Source organism: Capsicum annuum, chromosome 1, assembly GCF_002878395.1.
Source record: "Capsicum annuum cultivar UCD-10X-F1 chromosome 1, UCD10Xv1.1, whole genome shotgun sequence".
Taxonomy (NCBI): Eukaryota; Viridiplantae; Streptophyta; class Magnoliopsida; order Solanales; family Solanaceae; genus Capsicum; species Capsicum annuum.
This window is the reverse complement of record NC_061111.1, coordinates 156,687,918-156,704,970: the sequence shown is the minus strand read 5'-3', so window position 1 is coordinate 156,704,970 and position 17,053 is coordinate 156,687,918.

Genomic DNA, 17,053 nt, shown 5'->3' with positions numbered 1-17,053 from the left:
ATCCGCCCGTGCTGGTACCCCCAGATCCTGGTAGGCCTTTGATCTTATATTTGTCAGTCATGGACAATTCTTTCGGTTGTGTCCTGGGTCAACATGATGTCACAGGCAAAAAGGAGCAGGCTATTTATTATCTTAGCAAGAAGTTCACCGCATATGAGGTCAGGTATACTCTTCTTGAAAGGACGTGTTGTGCCCTAACTTGGGTAGCACAGAAGTTGAAGCATTATCTCTCATCCTATACTACTTATCTCATCTCCCGCATGGATTCTTTGAAATATATCTTTCAGAAGCCTATACCGATGGGTCGATTGGCAAAGTAGCAAATATTGCTTACCGAGTTCGATATTGTATATGTGACTTGAAACGCCATGAAAGCCCAAGCCTTGGCAGATCATCTTGTGGAGAACCCCATCGATGAAGAGTACGAGCCATTAAAGACATATTTTCCTGATGAAGAAGTGTCGTATGTTGATGAAGTCATTATAAATGCTGATCCAGGTTGGAGATTGTTCTTCGATGGAGCTGTCAATATGAAAGGAGTCAGAATAGGTGCGGTTCTTATCTCTGAATCGGGATAACATTTCCTGGTAGCAGCACAACTTTGATTTTACTGTACTAACAATATGGCAGAGTATAAAGCCTGTATTCTTGGTTTGAGGTTAGCTGTTGATATGGGAGTCCAGGAATTATTGGTGTTGGGAGATTTGGATTTGCTCGTCCATCAAATTCAAGGCGATTAGGAGATGCGAGATTTGAAGCTCATCCCATATCGACAATGCTTGCAGGAGCTATGTCAACAGTTTGTGTTAGTAAAATTTAGGCATATTCCAAGGATTAGTAATGAAATCGCTGATACTTTAGCCACTTTGTCTTTAATGCTCCAACATCCTGACAAAGCCTACATCGATCCAGTGCATATACAGAGTCGTGATCAACATGCTTACTGTAATGCAGTTGAAGAAGAGCTCGATGGAGAACCTTGGTTATTGGATATCAAGCGGTACATTCAGTCAGGAGAATACCCAGCATATGCCACCAATGATCAAAAGAGGACTATTAGGTGTTTGGCTAATGGATTTTTCTTAAGTGAGGGAATCTTGTATAAGAGGACCCCAGATCTGGGACTTTTAAGGTATGTAGATGCAAGAGAAGCCTCGGCAATCATGGTTGAAATACACTCTAGAGTATGCGGGTTGCATATGAACGATCATGTCTTATCAAAAAAGATTCTTCGAGCAGGTTATTACTGGCTTACTATGGAAAGGGATTCTATTTAATTTGTTCGAAAGTGTCATCAATGTCAGGCACACGGTGATCTGATACGTTCTCCTCCTGTTGAGTTACATGCAATGGCCGCTCCATGGCCGTTCGTGGCTTGGGGAATGGATGTGATTGGACCAATTGAGCCGAAGGCATCAAATGGGCATAGATTCATTTTGGTAGCCATTGACTACTTCACAAAGTGGGTAGAAGCAGTAACTTTCAATTCAGTGACAAAGAAGGCTGTAGTAGATTTTGCTCATGCCAATATCATTTGTAGATTTGGAATTCCTAGGATGATCATTACAGACAATGCTGCCAATCTCAATAGTCATTTGATGCAAGAAGTATGTCAACAATTTAAGATCACGCATCGAAATTCTATTCCATATCTCCTAAAAGCTAATGGTGCTGTAGAAGCCACCAATAAGAATATAAAGAAGATATTGTGAAAAATGGTACAAGGGTCTAGACAGTGGCATGAAAAATTGCCGTTTGCATTGCTAGGTTATTGCACCACTGTTCGCACTTCAACAGGGGCAACTCCATATTTATTGGTGTATGGGACAGAAGAAGTCATCCCTGCAGAATTTGAAATTCCCTCTCTTCGAGTCATTATAGAAGCATAGATTGATGATGACGAATGGGTAAAAACCCGACTGGAACATTTGAGTTTGATTGAGGAAAAAAGGCTAACGTCTGTGTGTCATGGCCAATTGTATCAGAGGAGGATGGCTCAAGCGTATAATAAAAAGGTCCATCCCAGGAATTTTAAAGTTGGTCAGTTGGTATTGAGACGTATCCTTCCTCACCAGATTGAAGCGAAAGGCAAGTTCTCCCCTAACTGACAAGGTCCCTTCGTTGTGAAGAAAGTGTTGCCCAATAGAGTCTTATATTTGATAGATATTGAAGGCAAAATGGCAGAAATGGCTATCAATGCTGATGCGGTCAAAAGATATTATGTATGATATTTGATCATTTGTTGATTTTATTGTATGTTTAGTACTTGCATTTTTGAAGATTGACATGATGAAGGCATTTTATTCTTCTATCCAAACATGGTGTCATCCTTTGTTTACCCGTTTAAGCTTCATTTTAATTTTCTTTCATATCTCTCTTTTGGAATCAAAATGGAGTCAAAGATAAATGTCGAGGAAATAAGAATAAAAGAAAGAGTTTGAAAAAAAAATCAAAATCAAATCAAAACAAAGAACAAACCGATGGAACTACATCTGACCTGATTCTCCTCTCTAGAGAGTGAGATACGTAGGCTGCCCTATTTCAGGCTCGGTCCAACCAAATAAAGATTTAAGATTCACCCGGTCAACAAAACTGGGGCATGAGTTAATGTGTTGTTTGAGTCGATTCCAAAAGTTGTAAGTCCCACCCCCACTTCAAGTATCGTTTGAGCCCCTTACCATCTTTTCTAACCTTAACCCAAAAGCCAAGTTACAACCAAAGAAAGTCCTTCAGATCAATTTTAGATAATGTTAAGGCTAATCATGCAATGGATATGATGATACATTGTGAAGTGCCACTGGTCTCCCTCAGCATAAAAAATCAGGAAAGAAATACAAAAATGAGAGAGTCTTATTGGTGAAGACCCCCGTGGGCATCATAAGGCGATGGTGAGTTGAGAGAAAATGAAAATGAGAGAGTCTTATTGGTGAAAACCTTTGCAGGCACCATAAGGCGATGGTGAGTTGAGAGAAATACAAAAATAAGAGAGTCTTATTGGTGAAAACCCCCGTGGGCATCATAAGGCGATGGTGAGTTGAGAGAAATGAAAATGAGAGAGTCTTATTGGTGAAAACCCTTGCAGGCACCATAAGGCGATGGTGAGTGGAGAGAAATAAAAATGAGAGAGTCTTATTGGTGAAAATCCTCACGGGCATCGTAAGGCGACGGAGAGTTCAAGAGGAAAGCGAAAAGTAAAAAGAAGGAGATTTGTTGACGAAAGTCTTTTAAGATGTCGTCAGTCGAATGTGATGTAGGAGTCTAATGGATTTGAAGGAGCGGCTCAGCATCAAAGGCATGAACTCAACAACAAATGGGGAGTTTGGATAGGAAGATCAGACAGCTAAAATGCATGTCATACTCATTAGAGTTGGTTGCCGTATTTAGATAAGTTTTCTTTTTGAATATGGGACATTGCCCTTTTCTTTCGTTTACATATTCACACTTTTTGTCTTTTTATGTCATTTATCAAAATAAAAGTCACTGTCATTTCTTTACATTTCAAGTTAAGTCTGTGTCAAAACAAGCGAGAAAGGATTTCAAAATTTACTACCAGTCTTTCCAATTATATAAGGAAAAGCCAAGGAACAGCACAGGAAGAAATATGATCGTAATTCAACACGATGCAAAGGAAGGCTATCAACCGACAGGCTATTGGATTTGTAGAAACATTCAGATTTAGGAAAAAAGTGCACCTCAGGGGCATGGTAAAATGGAACCCGTTGTTTGAGTCAGAACTCATTTCCCTCAATCTGGCTCCGGGTCAATGATGCGGCAAGACAGGGCAAGTGTTAGCGATTTGGAACAAAGATGAAAGGAACGAGTGATGGGCAGATACCTGAAAAGCCAAGATCTGCAAGCCACCACTAAGTTTTTAACTGACAAATTTTCTTTATTGAAACAGGGGAAAATTCATTTCACTTGATTCAGCTACCATTGGAAATGCACATTCGTGGGATTTTATTTTCTGTTCAGGACCCTCCTGAAAAATAGGATTTTACTTTATGTTCAGGACCCTCCTAAGAAATGGGATTTTAACTCCTGAAAAATGGGATTTTACTTTACGTTCAGGACCCTCTTGAAAAATGGGATTTTACTTTCTGTTCAGGACCCTCCTTAAAAATGGGAATTTACTTTCAGTTCAGGACCTTCCTGAAAAATGGGATTTTACTTTCTGTTCAGGACCCTCCTAAAAAAATGGGATTTTTACTTTCTGTTCAGGACCCTCCCGAAAAATGAGATTTTACTTTCTGTTCAGGACCCTCCTGAAAAATGGGATTTTACCTTATGTTCAAGACCTTCCTGAAAAATGAGAATTTACTTTCAATTTAGGACCCTCCTGAAAAATGGGACTTTACTTGCTGTTCAGGACCCTCCTGGAAAATGGGACAACGCTCTCAAAAATGAAATACTACTTTATTATAATTCTTGTTTGGGATAATTTTCATTCTGGTTTTAATTTTGGGTTTCAGGAGCCCGCCTGAAGAACAGGGTGATGAAATAGCAAGTCAGGAGCCCGCCTGAAGAACAGGGTGATAAAATAACAAGTCAGGAGCCCGCCTGGAGAACAGAGTAAAGAAATGAAAATTCAGGCAACAAGGTGATGTATAGCAAGTCAGGAGCCCGCCTGGAGAATAGGGTGAAGAAACGAAAAGTCAAGCAACAAAGCGAAGCAATTGAAAGCCAAGCAACAAGTTGGAAGAAATTGCAAGTCAGGAGCCCGCCTGAAGAATAGGGTGATAAAAGTAGAGTCAAGAGCCAACAGAAGCTGTATAGATAGGATTTTTGTAATTTCATTTATGTTTTAACTTGTAATTTTCATTTTTGATGTAATGACAGAGCCGCGGACCGGAACCTTGACGGAACCTCACTCGACTCTCCAACTCGGTATAGTCCACTTCTCTTCCAATCCTTTGAAATACCCGTGACTTGATTCTTTCATAACTTGGGTGGGAAGGATGTTTTAAGTCAAGACCCGGTTGTCCTTCTTCCTTTTGTTTCTTTCTTTGAATAATTGTCGAGTCAAAATTTGGTCTTGCTGTCTACTTCTTTGCCTGAAAACACTTCGTGGTTACATTCAAAGGGGGCATGATGTAGACACCTAATTCTGTCCCTCCCGAAGACCCAAGTTACACATTTTTATCCTTGTCTTACCACGTGCCCTCACCTGTATGATTATATCCCATAAAAATACAAAAATAACAAACCCACTAACAAACCTAATCCCCAAATATTCTTTTGTAACAAAATTAACCACCCCTCCTATCAATTTTGGACAACACATCACTACCCCATGTCCCATACCCTACCTCACCTACCCTACCCCAATACCCACCCTCACCTTATATATACACACATACACACAAAAATAAAAATTGGACCTCAGCATACAGAAAAAAAAGGCACGAACAAAAAACCAAAAAAAGGGAACTCCCTCTCTCTCTTTTTTCTCTCTTTACACCTCTCCTCTCCTCTTCATCGGCATCCATGGCTGACGCCGGCCAGCTCAGCACAGGCTAGATTCTCTTTCCCTCTCCTTTGACCGCCACGCCATCAGCTAGTTCTCTCTCGATCTACGATCTCTCTCTCTGCCTCTATCCTCTTCGGCGAGATGCCACCATCGCTTCAACCACAACGACGATGGCCAGCCCACCATCACCGTAGCCAGCTCCTTTCCCAACCCCCGCTCCGACCAATGCCATCACGACGACGACCAGCCACGTCTCGCCAGTCTCCGGCGAGAATTCGACCAGCAAACCAGCATCGTTACCATTACGAACTCACAGCCTTCCACCCGAGAAACCAGCTAGCACGCCATCTCCCTCTGCTTTAGCTTCCTCTACCATCTCCACCGCCACTACTTCCAATCGGTCGACTGTCGTCCTGCCGCCAAGCTCACCGAAGCTCCGGTACCGTGAGTTTTCCATTATTTTCCTTTCCTCTGAAATCCTAGTCCTGGTACTCGTTGTTTCGTTCGGGTCAGTTTCATCTGTTAGGATCGATCCCGGTAAGTTTTGAGTTAACTCCGTTGGAAAAGGCGTTGAGAACCAAGATCGAACAATGAAATCCATCTAAAATCTGTTTGAACGGGTTGGTTTCGGCGGGTTTGGTTCAGATTTTGGACTGTTTTGGGTTAGATTTCGATTCGTGCAGGCTATGTTTCGGTGTGTTTGGGTTAGATTTTGGCCCATTCAGGTCAGTTCTGTCGGTTAGGATCGATCTCGGGCATATATTGAATATTTTCAGTTGCTTTACGAATTGGTTATTTGAATCGAATTTTGGGTTTCAATTTCTCAAATACCGAGCTGGACAGATTTGTCGTTGGAGCTTAAGTCGAGGTTGTCGGAGGCGGGTTTTCTTTATCTCGTCGAATAATATGGGTCAAAGAGCTGTTTAAGGTCCATCCCTCAACTCTATATTCTTGTTATTGCCTAAAATGTGTTTAATTGTTGTGATTGTGTGTGATGTGATCGTAGTTGGTGAGTTTTGTCGATGTTATGATGTCATGATTTTTGTGCTCACGGTGTGTCTTTTTGATGATATATGAAACAAATTGGAGTAATTTTGGTATAATTGGTAAAAACGAAGCTAGCTGGGGTTTGGGAATTGAGAAATTGATAAAAGTTTAACGTAGATTAATGTTGGTTTGTTGTCTTTTTTTTGCTCCATTCGGTACAAGTGAAATGTGATAGATTTATGCCATGTTGAAATGGATAGGCAATATAGGTTCGGGTAGGAAAGAATTTAAGATTGACGTTTTGGTTGAATGTTGGAATGTGCGGGTGAATGTTTCTTTCTAGTTTATCGTATTTAATTCAATTGTATAATTTGGCCGGGGGATGCTCCGAAGTATCTGTATACATTTATTCACCGGGGAATGCCCCGAGGTGTCATGTACCCGGAGGATGTTCGTGATGAAGGCCCGAGGCGTCGGGTAGAGCATCAGTTTAGGATTAGCGTAGGTTTACTTTCAGTCTCTTTTATTTCGGGTTGTAATAATTGGATTGGACTTTACATTTCGGATTGTTTTGTTTTGTCTAATTATTTTGCATTCTTTTTGTGTGGTTTATACATTTCGTAATGCCAAAATAGTTGATACACTCTACCAAGCGACCGTGGTTGAACCACGGGATCGAGGAGTGCCTAACACCTTCCCCTCGGTCAACAGAATTTCTTAGCCGGAGTCTCTGTTCTCAAGCCAGTTTAAGAGTCAAATGGTTTCGAAAAGGATTTTCCAAAGGTGACTTGGCACACCGGATTATGCCAAGTGGCGACTCTAAATAAAAAATGTAAATAATCCTTTTCCGAAACAAATTTTCATTTCTTGTCACTTAAATAATAAAACCCTTTCGACCTTTAAAACATAACCCTTTTTTTGGAGTGCGTAAAAAGGGGTGTGACAATAGTGATGAAGATCTGGAAGATGTCACGCGCACACCAAATATGATCAGACTATGCAATGGATTTTTGTGAGACTACTATCACTCTATTGTCTTGGTTATTTTTCTTAGCGGGAGGATGATGATGCAGATGTGCATGGAAGATGTCGCGCACTCCAAGCTCAATCAAACTATGCAATGACTTTTGGTGAGACGCCACAATTACTTTGTTTCCTTGGTTAATCTCAGCAGGAGGATAGTGATGCAGATGTGCATGGAGCACTCCAAGCGCGACTAGACCATGCAATGACTTTTGGTGAGACTCCACTATTATTCTGTTGAGTTCTTCATTGGCTGTGGGAATTGAAATTGAAATTTTTATATCATCTTGAATAATCTTTTCCGCTTGAACTATCTTTGCAACTTACTTAGCTAATGTATACTATAAATAAGGAAATCTGAAAATGGCAATACGTAATTACAGAGAGCTATTTTTTGTGATGCTGAATTCTGTGAGGCTTATAACAACCTGGTACTTAGTTTACAAAATTCTTATCCTATATATTAACATTTTTTCCTCCAATTAATTAATTAATTCTGTATGCTCTAGAAAATGCTGCTCATAAGGTCATGTTCTAAGAGATGCTGGTAAACTAGAGGAAGCAATTCATTGCTATCATGTAAGGTCGTGTTTCTTTGTAGGCAGTGGCGGAGCCAGAATATTTATCAAGCGGATTTACAAGTGAACATATGAACTAATTGAAGGAGTTCGATATCTTCTATATATACATAAAAAATAATTTTAACCATGTATATATAGTATAATTTTTTGCCGAAGGGGTTTCGGATGAACCCCTATCCCAAGTGTGTTTATAGGTTGGTCGTATGCTTAAATTCTTAGTAATTGTTAATTCTTCTATCCCAATTTATGTGACATTTTTTATTTTTTGAGAGTCAATATAAATAATTATTGAAGCTAACTGGACTAGATCAACTTATTATTTTAAAATTAAAATTCAGATATTGAAAAATTATATGATAAGTACTATAAGTTTCAATTCTTCACATGTCAATGTGGTGAATAAACACATTTTAAAATGTCGAATTTCACGTAGTTTGTATCTCGATAAGCAAAAAGTGTCACATAAATTGAGACAGATAAAATACTTTCTAATGAATGCATGGAGCAGTACCTTAATGATGTTTTCTCAACCTTCCAGATGAATGCATGGTGCAATGCCTCCTCCTTCAACCTGAGAATCCACAAGTATTGTCTAATCTGGGAAACATTTATCTGGAGTAGTAAAATTTGGTCAATCAGAACGATTCTATTCTTAACTATATATTTCCATCTTGAAATACATCTCTATTTGTAGACTTGAACTTTTCTCTATAGTAATCTGGTAATGATCGAAAACTTATGTCACCAATTCACTATTGCTGTATTTTCTTCATCATCATTTGAGGCTGAAATTGCATTTAATTTTTCAAGAAAATTCTGAAATTGAATAAGCCAATTCTCATAATAGGAATTAATATTACTGGATTCTAAAGAGGGGATTTGTGATGTAGAAGTTGGTGCCATGCCTGAACTTTCGAGAGTTGCCTTTGGACAGTGAAGGAAAATGTATTATGATTATATACTTTATTATAGTAATAGTTAAGTACTTGCGTGGCTTATTGATCGGTCAAGTTTTTTTTTTTGTTTGTTTTAATTCTTAAGATTTTTGTTGTCTAGAAGTTCAAGTTTCGTTGTTGTTTTTAAAGAAAAACCGGGCAGGAAAAGGACAAATGAGAAAGGAGATAAAAAAAATCAATTTGGTGCATTAAAGCTTGTGTTATGTGTGAAATTTAGAGAAGGATTAAACCATAAAAGTTTATTATTCGTAGTTTTACCTTGCATTCTTGAGAATTTTTACTAATAGTACTCAATTTTGTAGAATTTTGTAATATTTTTTTTATACTGATTGCTAAAAAAAAAAGAATCACATTTTTCACATTCTTCATTGATCGAGTGATTCTGTTGTTTGATGCTACAATAGATAGTAGCTCCCATTCGACAATAGATTTAAAAGTGAAATAAAAACACTAAAGGCGAGTTCTAAAAAATGATGGTTAGATTGATTATATTCCATGGTTCCGACATGATAATAAGGACATGATCTATAGGAGATTATGGGGGACTTATATCAGGGTAGAAGGTAGGGTAGAAGGTAGGTTAGATAGTTAAACTAGTGTCATCTCACTTAATTCTTATTACTATTAGATGGATTATATACAAATCATAGTATTACCCTTGTTTTTTTCTTTGAGTTCAGTTATTATCTGTTATTTTTTGTACTTCAATCATTGTTTGTCTGTAGTATTTGTAATAAACACTTTTTCAAGAAACATTAGAAAAATGTTCTCACTACTGCAGTCTATTACCTTGCGTAAGTCGACTTAGGATTTAGATAAGGACCCTTAGGAGTTATTTGGTTGGGAAACAAATTATTTTGGAATTAATTATTTCTAGATTAGCAATCTCGAGATTAGTTTTTCTACTCTCAAGGTGAGATAAAAATAACACTACAGTTTTGGAATAACTATTTTCGCGAGAAGAGTTATTTCATACATTTTATTCCAACCAAACATGAAATAAACTTATTTTAAAATTATTCCTAAGATTAATTAGTCCTTATCCTATTCGATCTTTCTTTTTTGGTTGACAAAAGCATATTCCCTATCATTTAAGTCCTCATTCTCGAGTTAAACTTATATTCGGAGCATCCAAACTTTGCATCCAAATCAGTCCAAAAAGTATGAAGTCCGATCAAACTGGAGAGAAACATAAAATACTAGTCGCACAAATATATGCATGTTGTTAAGGTAATAGTTTGAAGTATTTATGCTAAATTTAATTTTTTTTTAACGTGACATTTATCTATTACATTAACAAGATTTACTCAATATATAAGTCATCAATATTTTAGAAATATTTTTATTGTTATTTATGATAGATTAAATTCAATTTACAATCAGTAACATACTTGATCCGACCTGAAACTTAATTAGTAAGTCCCAAACTGAAAGAGTCGACTATAAACATAAATTTATAGGCTCGTCATTTAAATAAAAATTATGTCTATCTTCATTCAATTTTTTAATAAAAAAGTTTCAATTGAAAGAAGTTATCAAAATGGCGAATTCATTGAAAATTGTTGTTCTTCTATAATCATTAAAATTATTAACTAAAATAATAAATTAAAAAAGACAGAAAGAATGATGATAATATATGTAATAAGACAATTGAATCAAAATCAAAATAAATAAACAAAGAAGAGGTAGAAGTTGTGTTTCTTCTAAATTTTGATGTAAAATATATTACCTAAGGTAAAATTCTAATTTATTTAGAGGTGTTTAATATTTTGCTGATTTAATGACGTGCGATGCACGTTTATCTGATCATGTCTATAAATAAAATTATACATAAAAAGCAAAATTATTTAAAATAGCACTTAACGTTAAAATAATTTTTATATTTATTTAAATGATATAGTTGGACTCTATATTCATTAGATTAGTTAACTTCAAACGCTAAATTATTTTTTCGACACTTTTGAATTTTGACACCCGAATTTTTAGTTTTATGACCACATCTAATAGCAGTAGACTTTTATTATCAGATAAATTGATTAGTATTTATAAAAATTGACATCAAAACGTACAAAAGCTTTTTATGATATATAAGTATAATTCTGGAAAAAGAAAAATTATCCAGAATATATTAGATGTACAAATTGTCATATAACTTTAACAACATAAATAGAACTATATGAAGGAGAACAATGTTTAAAGAAACGTTATTAGTTATAAAGAGTACTGGACTATGAATGAAGGATTTATTGACCAATTGTTAAGGGTTTTTAAAAGGATGTGATTTTTGTTAACCTAAGTAGGATTATATGTGTTTTTAGGAGTTATTATTTTACATTTTATGTAAATATATTATGAGGGTTTATATATAATTATGTAATTATTTAAAGTCAACAAATTTTGTCGTTGATATCAAATGTACGAAAACACATTTTAAACTATTACATAAGATTATAATAATATAACACAATTACTTGAGATAAATTTGAATATCGATAAGAATTTTAATAAAGTAGAAGATAACAATCTGAAAGTTATAATGATAAAAATAAAAAAAACTAAAAAAATAAAAATTAAAAGACTAATATATTGCATAATTTGGTGTGATCTGCACGACCATGCTCTAGAAATTGGCAAAAACAATTCTTGATAACTCATGGTCTCCCTCTTAGTAAATAACTTCTATAGATTTGTCGTGCAAGCTTGAAAATCCATCATATATATATTTTTTATTTTCTTATCATATATGTTATGACTTTTTTCTAATCATATATTTCAGAATTCATTTTTTTACTCAAGAAGAAAAAGGAAAATTACCACTATTAATTCGCCATATATTTTAGGATGAAAAATTATAAACATTCCCGCAACTAAAACCAATAGAACATTCCATCGTTGAAAAAACGCAATACACTCAAACATGTGACTTAAACAGAAAGAAAGTTGCAAGGTGTGTCATTAATTATATTTTCATCAGTAAAACAAAAAATATAATAAAAAAGAGATTATCATGAGGAGACTGCTTAAACATCCTAAATCTTAAGAGTTCGAGAAATACAAAGCACTTGTCTTTCTACCATGATGCAGATTTTATTATTAAAGAAGACACATTCAAAAAATAACATTATCATGATGAATGCAACTATGCTTTCCATCATATTAAAACTTACTTATACCATGCTAGAAATTGTTGCCTTACTATATTAATGTTGCTATCAAGGAACGGAGATCATACAAATTAAACATGAGCCACGTAACACCCTAAAACTTAGAAACAACATTTAGAATTAAAAGCCAGGTCTAAGATTTGTTCGTACATTGTATATGTGTTAAGAAATTGATTAGCTATAAATTAATATTTAATTGTGGCCCATTCATTGAATTGTAGTATTAATTTTAGATATTTATAAAAAACTCATAAACTTTAATATTTAAATTTGTCGGTGATTTCTTCTTTATTCGTTTCTTTGGAGTTTACTATATTCTTCCATGAATAGTTCCTTTCCCTTTTTAACATTATAACACTCGGAATTTCATTTTGTGTAATCACAATGTTCGTGCACCAACTCAACTTATCACCATAAATGCAAGTAGGCCAAGTAAGACATTTTGTAAACTAAATGATGTATTTGTCACATCTAGGATTAAGCATGCCTCGATTAACTTTAATCGAAAAAGAATCGTAACAAAAACAAATTTTAGATGCTAGATCTGTATAGCAAAGGTACAATGACCAGCTTTATGGCCTATGCTTCCTCCATTGTGTTTCCTTAAGAAGAAGTACTTCCATAATGTGTCTAGCTATATTAATTAAAATATAATTGGGAAGAGGATGTGGGAGGCCTAAACTGTAGATAGCATATTCTCCTGCTCATAAGCTGAAGCAATCTGTAACTATATTTTTTTTTGTTTAACTGTTACTCTTTTTATACATTATTTTTGTTCTTTCAAAATATAGGACAAACGTTCCAATCGAATATTTATTTACCATCGCAATAATCAAGATAACATAACTTTTACAAAAGTTCCTTCAAGTCCGACCGAACATTCATCGATATTACAATAACACAATTCTATAATGGAGATGTAAAAATAATATGATTAAAATCTAACCTATATAAAATTCTCAAAGCTTGATGGAATATTAATATGTATACAAAAGATTCTCGAAGTCCAACCGAATCTGCGTCAAAACCTAATAGATTCTTGATTTTAAATTTTACAAACCTAACAAAAAAAATTCAAATGAACTTTATCAAAGTTATAATGGATCTATTTAAGTTACCCAAGTCATCCGCACCACTCTGCAATTGGTATCAAAGCTATGTTGTTTAAAGTTACGGAAGTAGTATGTATTTGAATTTATTTGATTAATTTATTAATTATGATAAAATTAGATTTAGATATCCATCAAAACATTATAAATATTGCTTAAATGAATAACGAACAAAAATATAAAGAATTAAAACAAATAATATCTGAAAAACGTAAAGAATTAAAAATAAGGATAGAAAGATTACAGTATAACATAGTTGTCGGAGTTAGTAAAAACTCAATAAATTTACAAAAAGAAGAAATATCAAATTTAGAATCAACAATAGATAGTCTAGAATATATATATCAACATAACCTATATACATTTAAATAAAATGAACAAAGAAGAATTTATAATAGATGAAAAAACATATGAAAATCACGAAGGATTAAAAATAAAAATAGTATTCTCTAATTTAGGAAGAAGATATAAGAAATAGGTGAACATTTACATTTAATGTTAGAAAAAGAAGAATTAAAATAAGAAGATAAGTTGGCAGTAAGAATTAAAATTAGAAGATAAGTTGGCAGTCATGGTAAGAATAGAAAGAGAAAACGAAGAGATAGACAGAAAAAAGAAAATAGATAAAATCAAACAACAAACCACAGAAGAAATACGAAAAAAAAAGAAACTAAAAATAGTAGGATTGCTAAATTAGAAAAAGAACTACAAATACTAAAAGACATGTATGAAAAAAGACAGAAAGAAAAAGAAGAAAAAGATAAAGAACAAAAATTATTAATTGAGATAAATCAATTTAAAGAAAAATTAGAAATAAAAAATAAAGAATTAGAAACCAGTGAATTAGAAATAAATACAATAGATGCTGAAGAAACAGATAATTATGACTCGAAATATAGTAAAACATATACAGAAATTCTAGAAAACATAGGAAAACTAGAAATTAATGAAAAAACAAGAAATAATTAATAAAGAAAATCTAGAACTATTAAATACAGAACTAAATACTCTAGATAAAAATATAATACCTAGTACATCAGAAATAAGAAAACCAACCTATAATTACAAAAATAAGTTTAAAAGATATAATCCAAAGGATGAATATAATAAATGGACACCAAAACAAATAATTAATTATAACTTTTTAGATTTAGACTGTGTAATAGACACAAAAAAAATAATACAACTATGGGTAGGATACATGTCAAAACAATTATTAGATAATAAAATAGATACAACAAACACACCAGAATATATAGAAAATACATTAATAGGAACAGTAAGATTATGATTTTTAAACCTAGCCGAAGCAAGTAAAAAAATATTAAGATCTGATAATAAAACAGAAGGAACATCAACAACTACTAAAATATCACCAACAGAAATATTGAAAAAATATGAAATAGCTATAAGAGATGAATTTAGCAGTATAACAATAGAAGAAGAAGAAGAAGAAGAACAAAATAAAGAAAAAGATATGAATAGGAATTTAATGTTAAAACTAGCAATATGTAATATGTGCTATATAGATGAGTATACGTGTGCATTTAAAGAATATTATTATAAAGGAACATATAATACAGAAGAAAGTAAAGAAATAAGAAGATTATATTTTAGTAAATTACCCAAACCATTTAGTTAAAAAATAATAAAGAGTTGGGATGAAGCAAAAATAGTAGATACCCTAGGAACAAGAATAAAATTTTTACAACAATGGTATAGAAATCTATGTGAAAAATATAGAGAAGAAATAAAAATGAAAAAAACATTAATAAGAAATTTAGCATGTTGCAAAGATAAAATAGCACCTCAATTAGGATGTGAAGAAAGATATTATAAGAAAAGAAAAAGACATAAGAAATATAATAAATACAAGAAATCAAAATATAAGTATAAGAAACCAAGAAAAAGATATTATGTAAAAAATTATAAACATAAAAGACCATATAGGAAAAAGAAATTTATAAAAGAATGTACTTGTTATAATTGTGGAAAACTAGGACATTTAGCTAGAGATTGTAAATTACCAAAAAACTCAAAAAAAGAAAAAAATATCAGAAATAAAAATAGAAAATATAGAATATATGCAGATAGATTATATAGATTACGAATTAGAAAGTGAAGATAGTATATATGAAATTTCGGAGAATGAAACAGATAATGAAATAGATAGTGAATTAGATGAATTAAATGACTGAAGAAGATATAAAAATGAACCAAATAACTGAAGAAGATATAAAAATAATAACAAAGAAAAAATATTTAAATGAAGAAGGAACAGATCAAAAAATAATATTTGATAATAATATATTTGACGAAATAAAAGAAAAAGAGTTAGACTTAAGTGTAGAGAAAATATTTAAAATACCAACAATAAAAAATATATTTAGTAGAAAAAGGGAAGAATACTACGTAGTAAGTAAAAAAGAACATGTAATAGACTATAGATATGCAAAAGGAAGAGCTAGTATACCACTAGTAACAAAGAGAATGATTAACAGAGAAATAAACGATATAAAAAATAAAGATCCAATAAAATATGTACACCTTGGAGGAACAGAGATATTAATAAAAACATGATTTAGAGAAGAAATAAATACACCAATAGAATTATATTTAGCAGATGATAGAATTATAAAACCTATAAAAAAAGTATAATAACTTCCATAAAAGGAAATTTAATATATCAAAAATTAAATTTATAATAAGTGTAAATTATTCAGTAGCAATAACAGATAAAAATATAGATAAATCATTAGTATTATATTGGAAAATATCAGGAATAGAACTAACCTCAGGAAGTAAAATATTTACAGCAAGATGTAAAAATCTATATGTATTAACAGTAAAACATAAAATAACAGGAAAAAATAAAATTAATAAAATACAAATAGAAAGTCCTTTTGAATAATTTGTACAAACAATTGATAATAATGATTATAGTTATAAAGCTATAGACATAGAAGAAGATTTAGAAATAATAAATGACAGAATAAGTACAATAAAAAGAATAGCTCATGAAAATACAAAATCATCAAGCTCATAAAAAAGAAGAAGTTATGAAACAACTTCAACAGTAAATTTAAATCAATATTACATAACAGGAACAATAAATGAAAAAGAATATTTAATACTCCTAAACACAGGACAAGAAGAAAATTATATAGCAAAGTATCTAGTAAAAAGTGAAGAAATAAAATCTAATAGTAATATATGCCCAGATCTACCAAGGAGTCTAATAAATATTAAAGATACGACAGAAAAAGAAATAATAATAGGAGTAAGAAAAATAAAAATAGAATTTGAAATATAGGAAGAAACGCAAAAAGCAGATATAATATTAGGAATAAAATGATTAGAACAAGTAAAACCATACAATATAAAACATACACAATTATCTATAACATATAATAAAGAGAAATTATTCATAAAAAGAACTTTGACATGACATGAAAATATATGTACTTGTAAAAATAATAGTAGAAGGATATTATAATAAGTATTATACACCTATGATAAATACAGGAGCAGAAGCAAACTTATGTATATACAACTGTTTACCAGAAAGTAAATGGAATAAATTAAAAACATCAATAGTAGTGAAAGGATTTAATAATGAAGGAAGTTTAATTACATATAAAGCTAAAAATGTAAAAATACAGATATGGTATAAAATAATAACAATAGAAGAAATCTATAATTATGAACTAACATCAAAAGATATGCTTTTAGGAATGTCATTTTTAGAAAAATTATACCCACATAT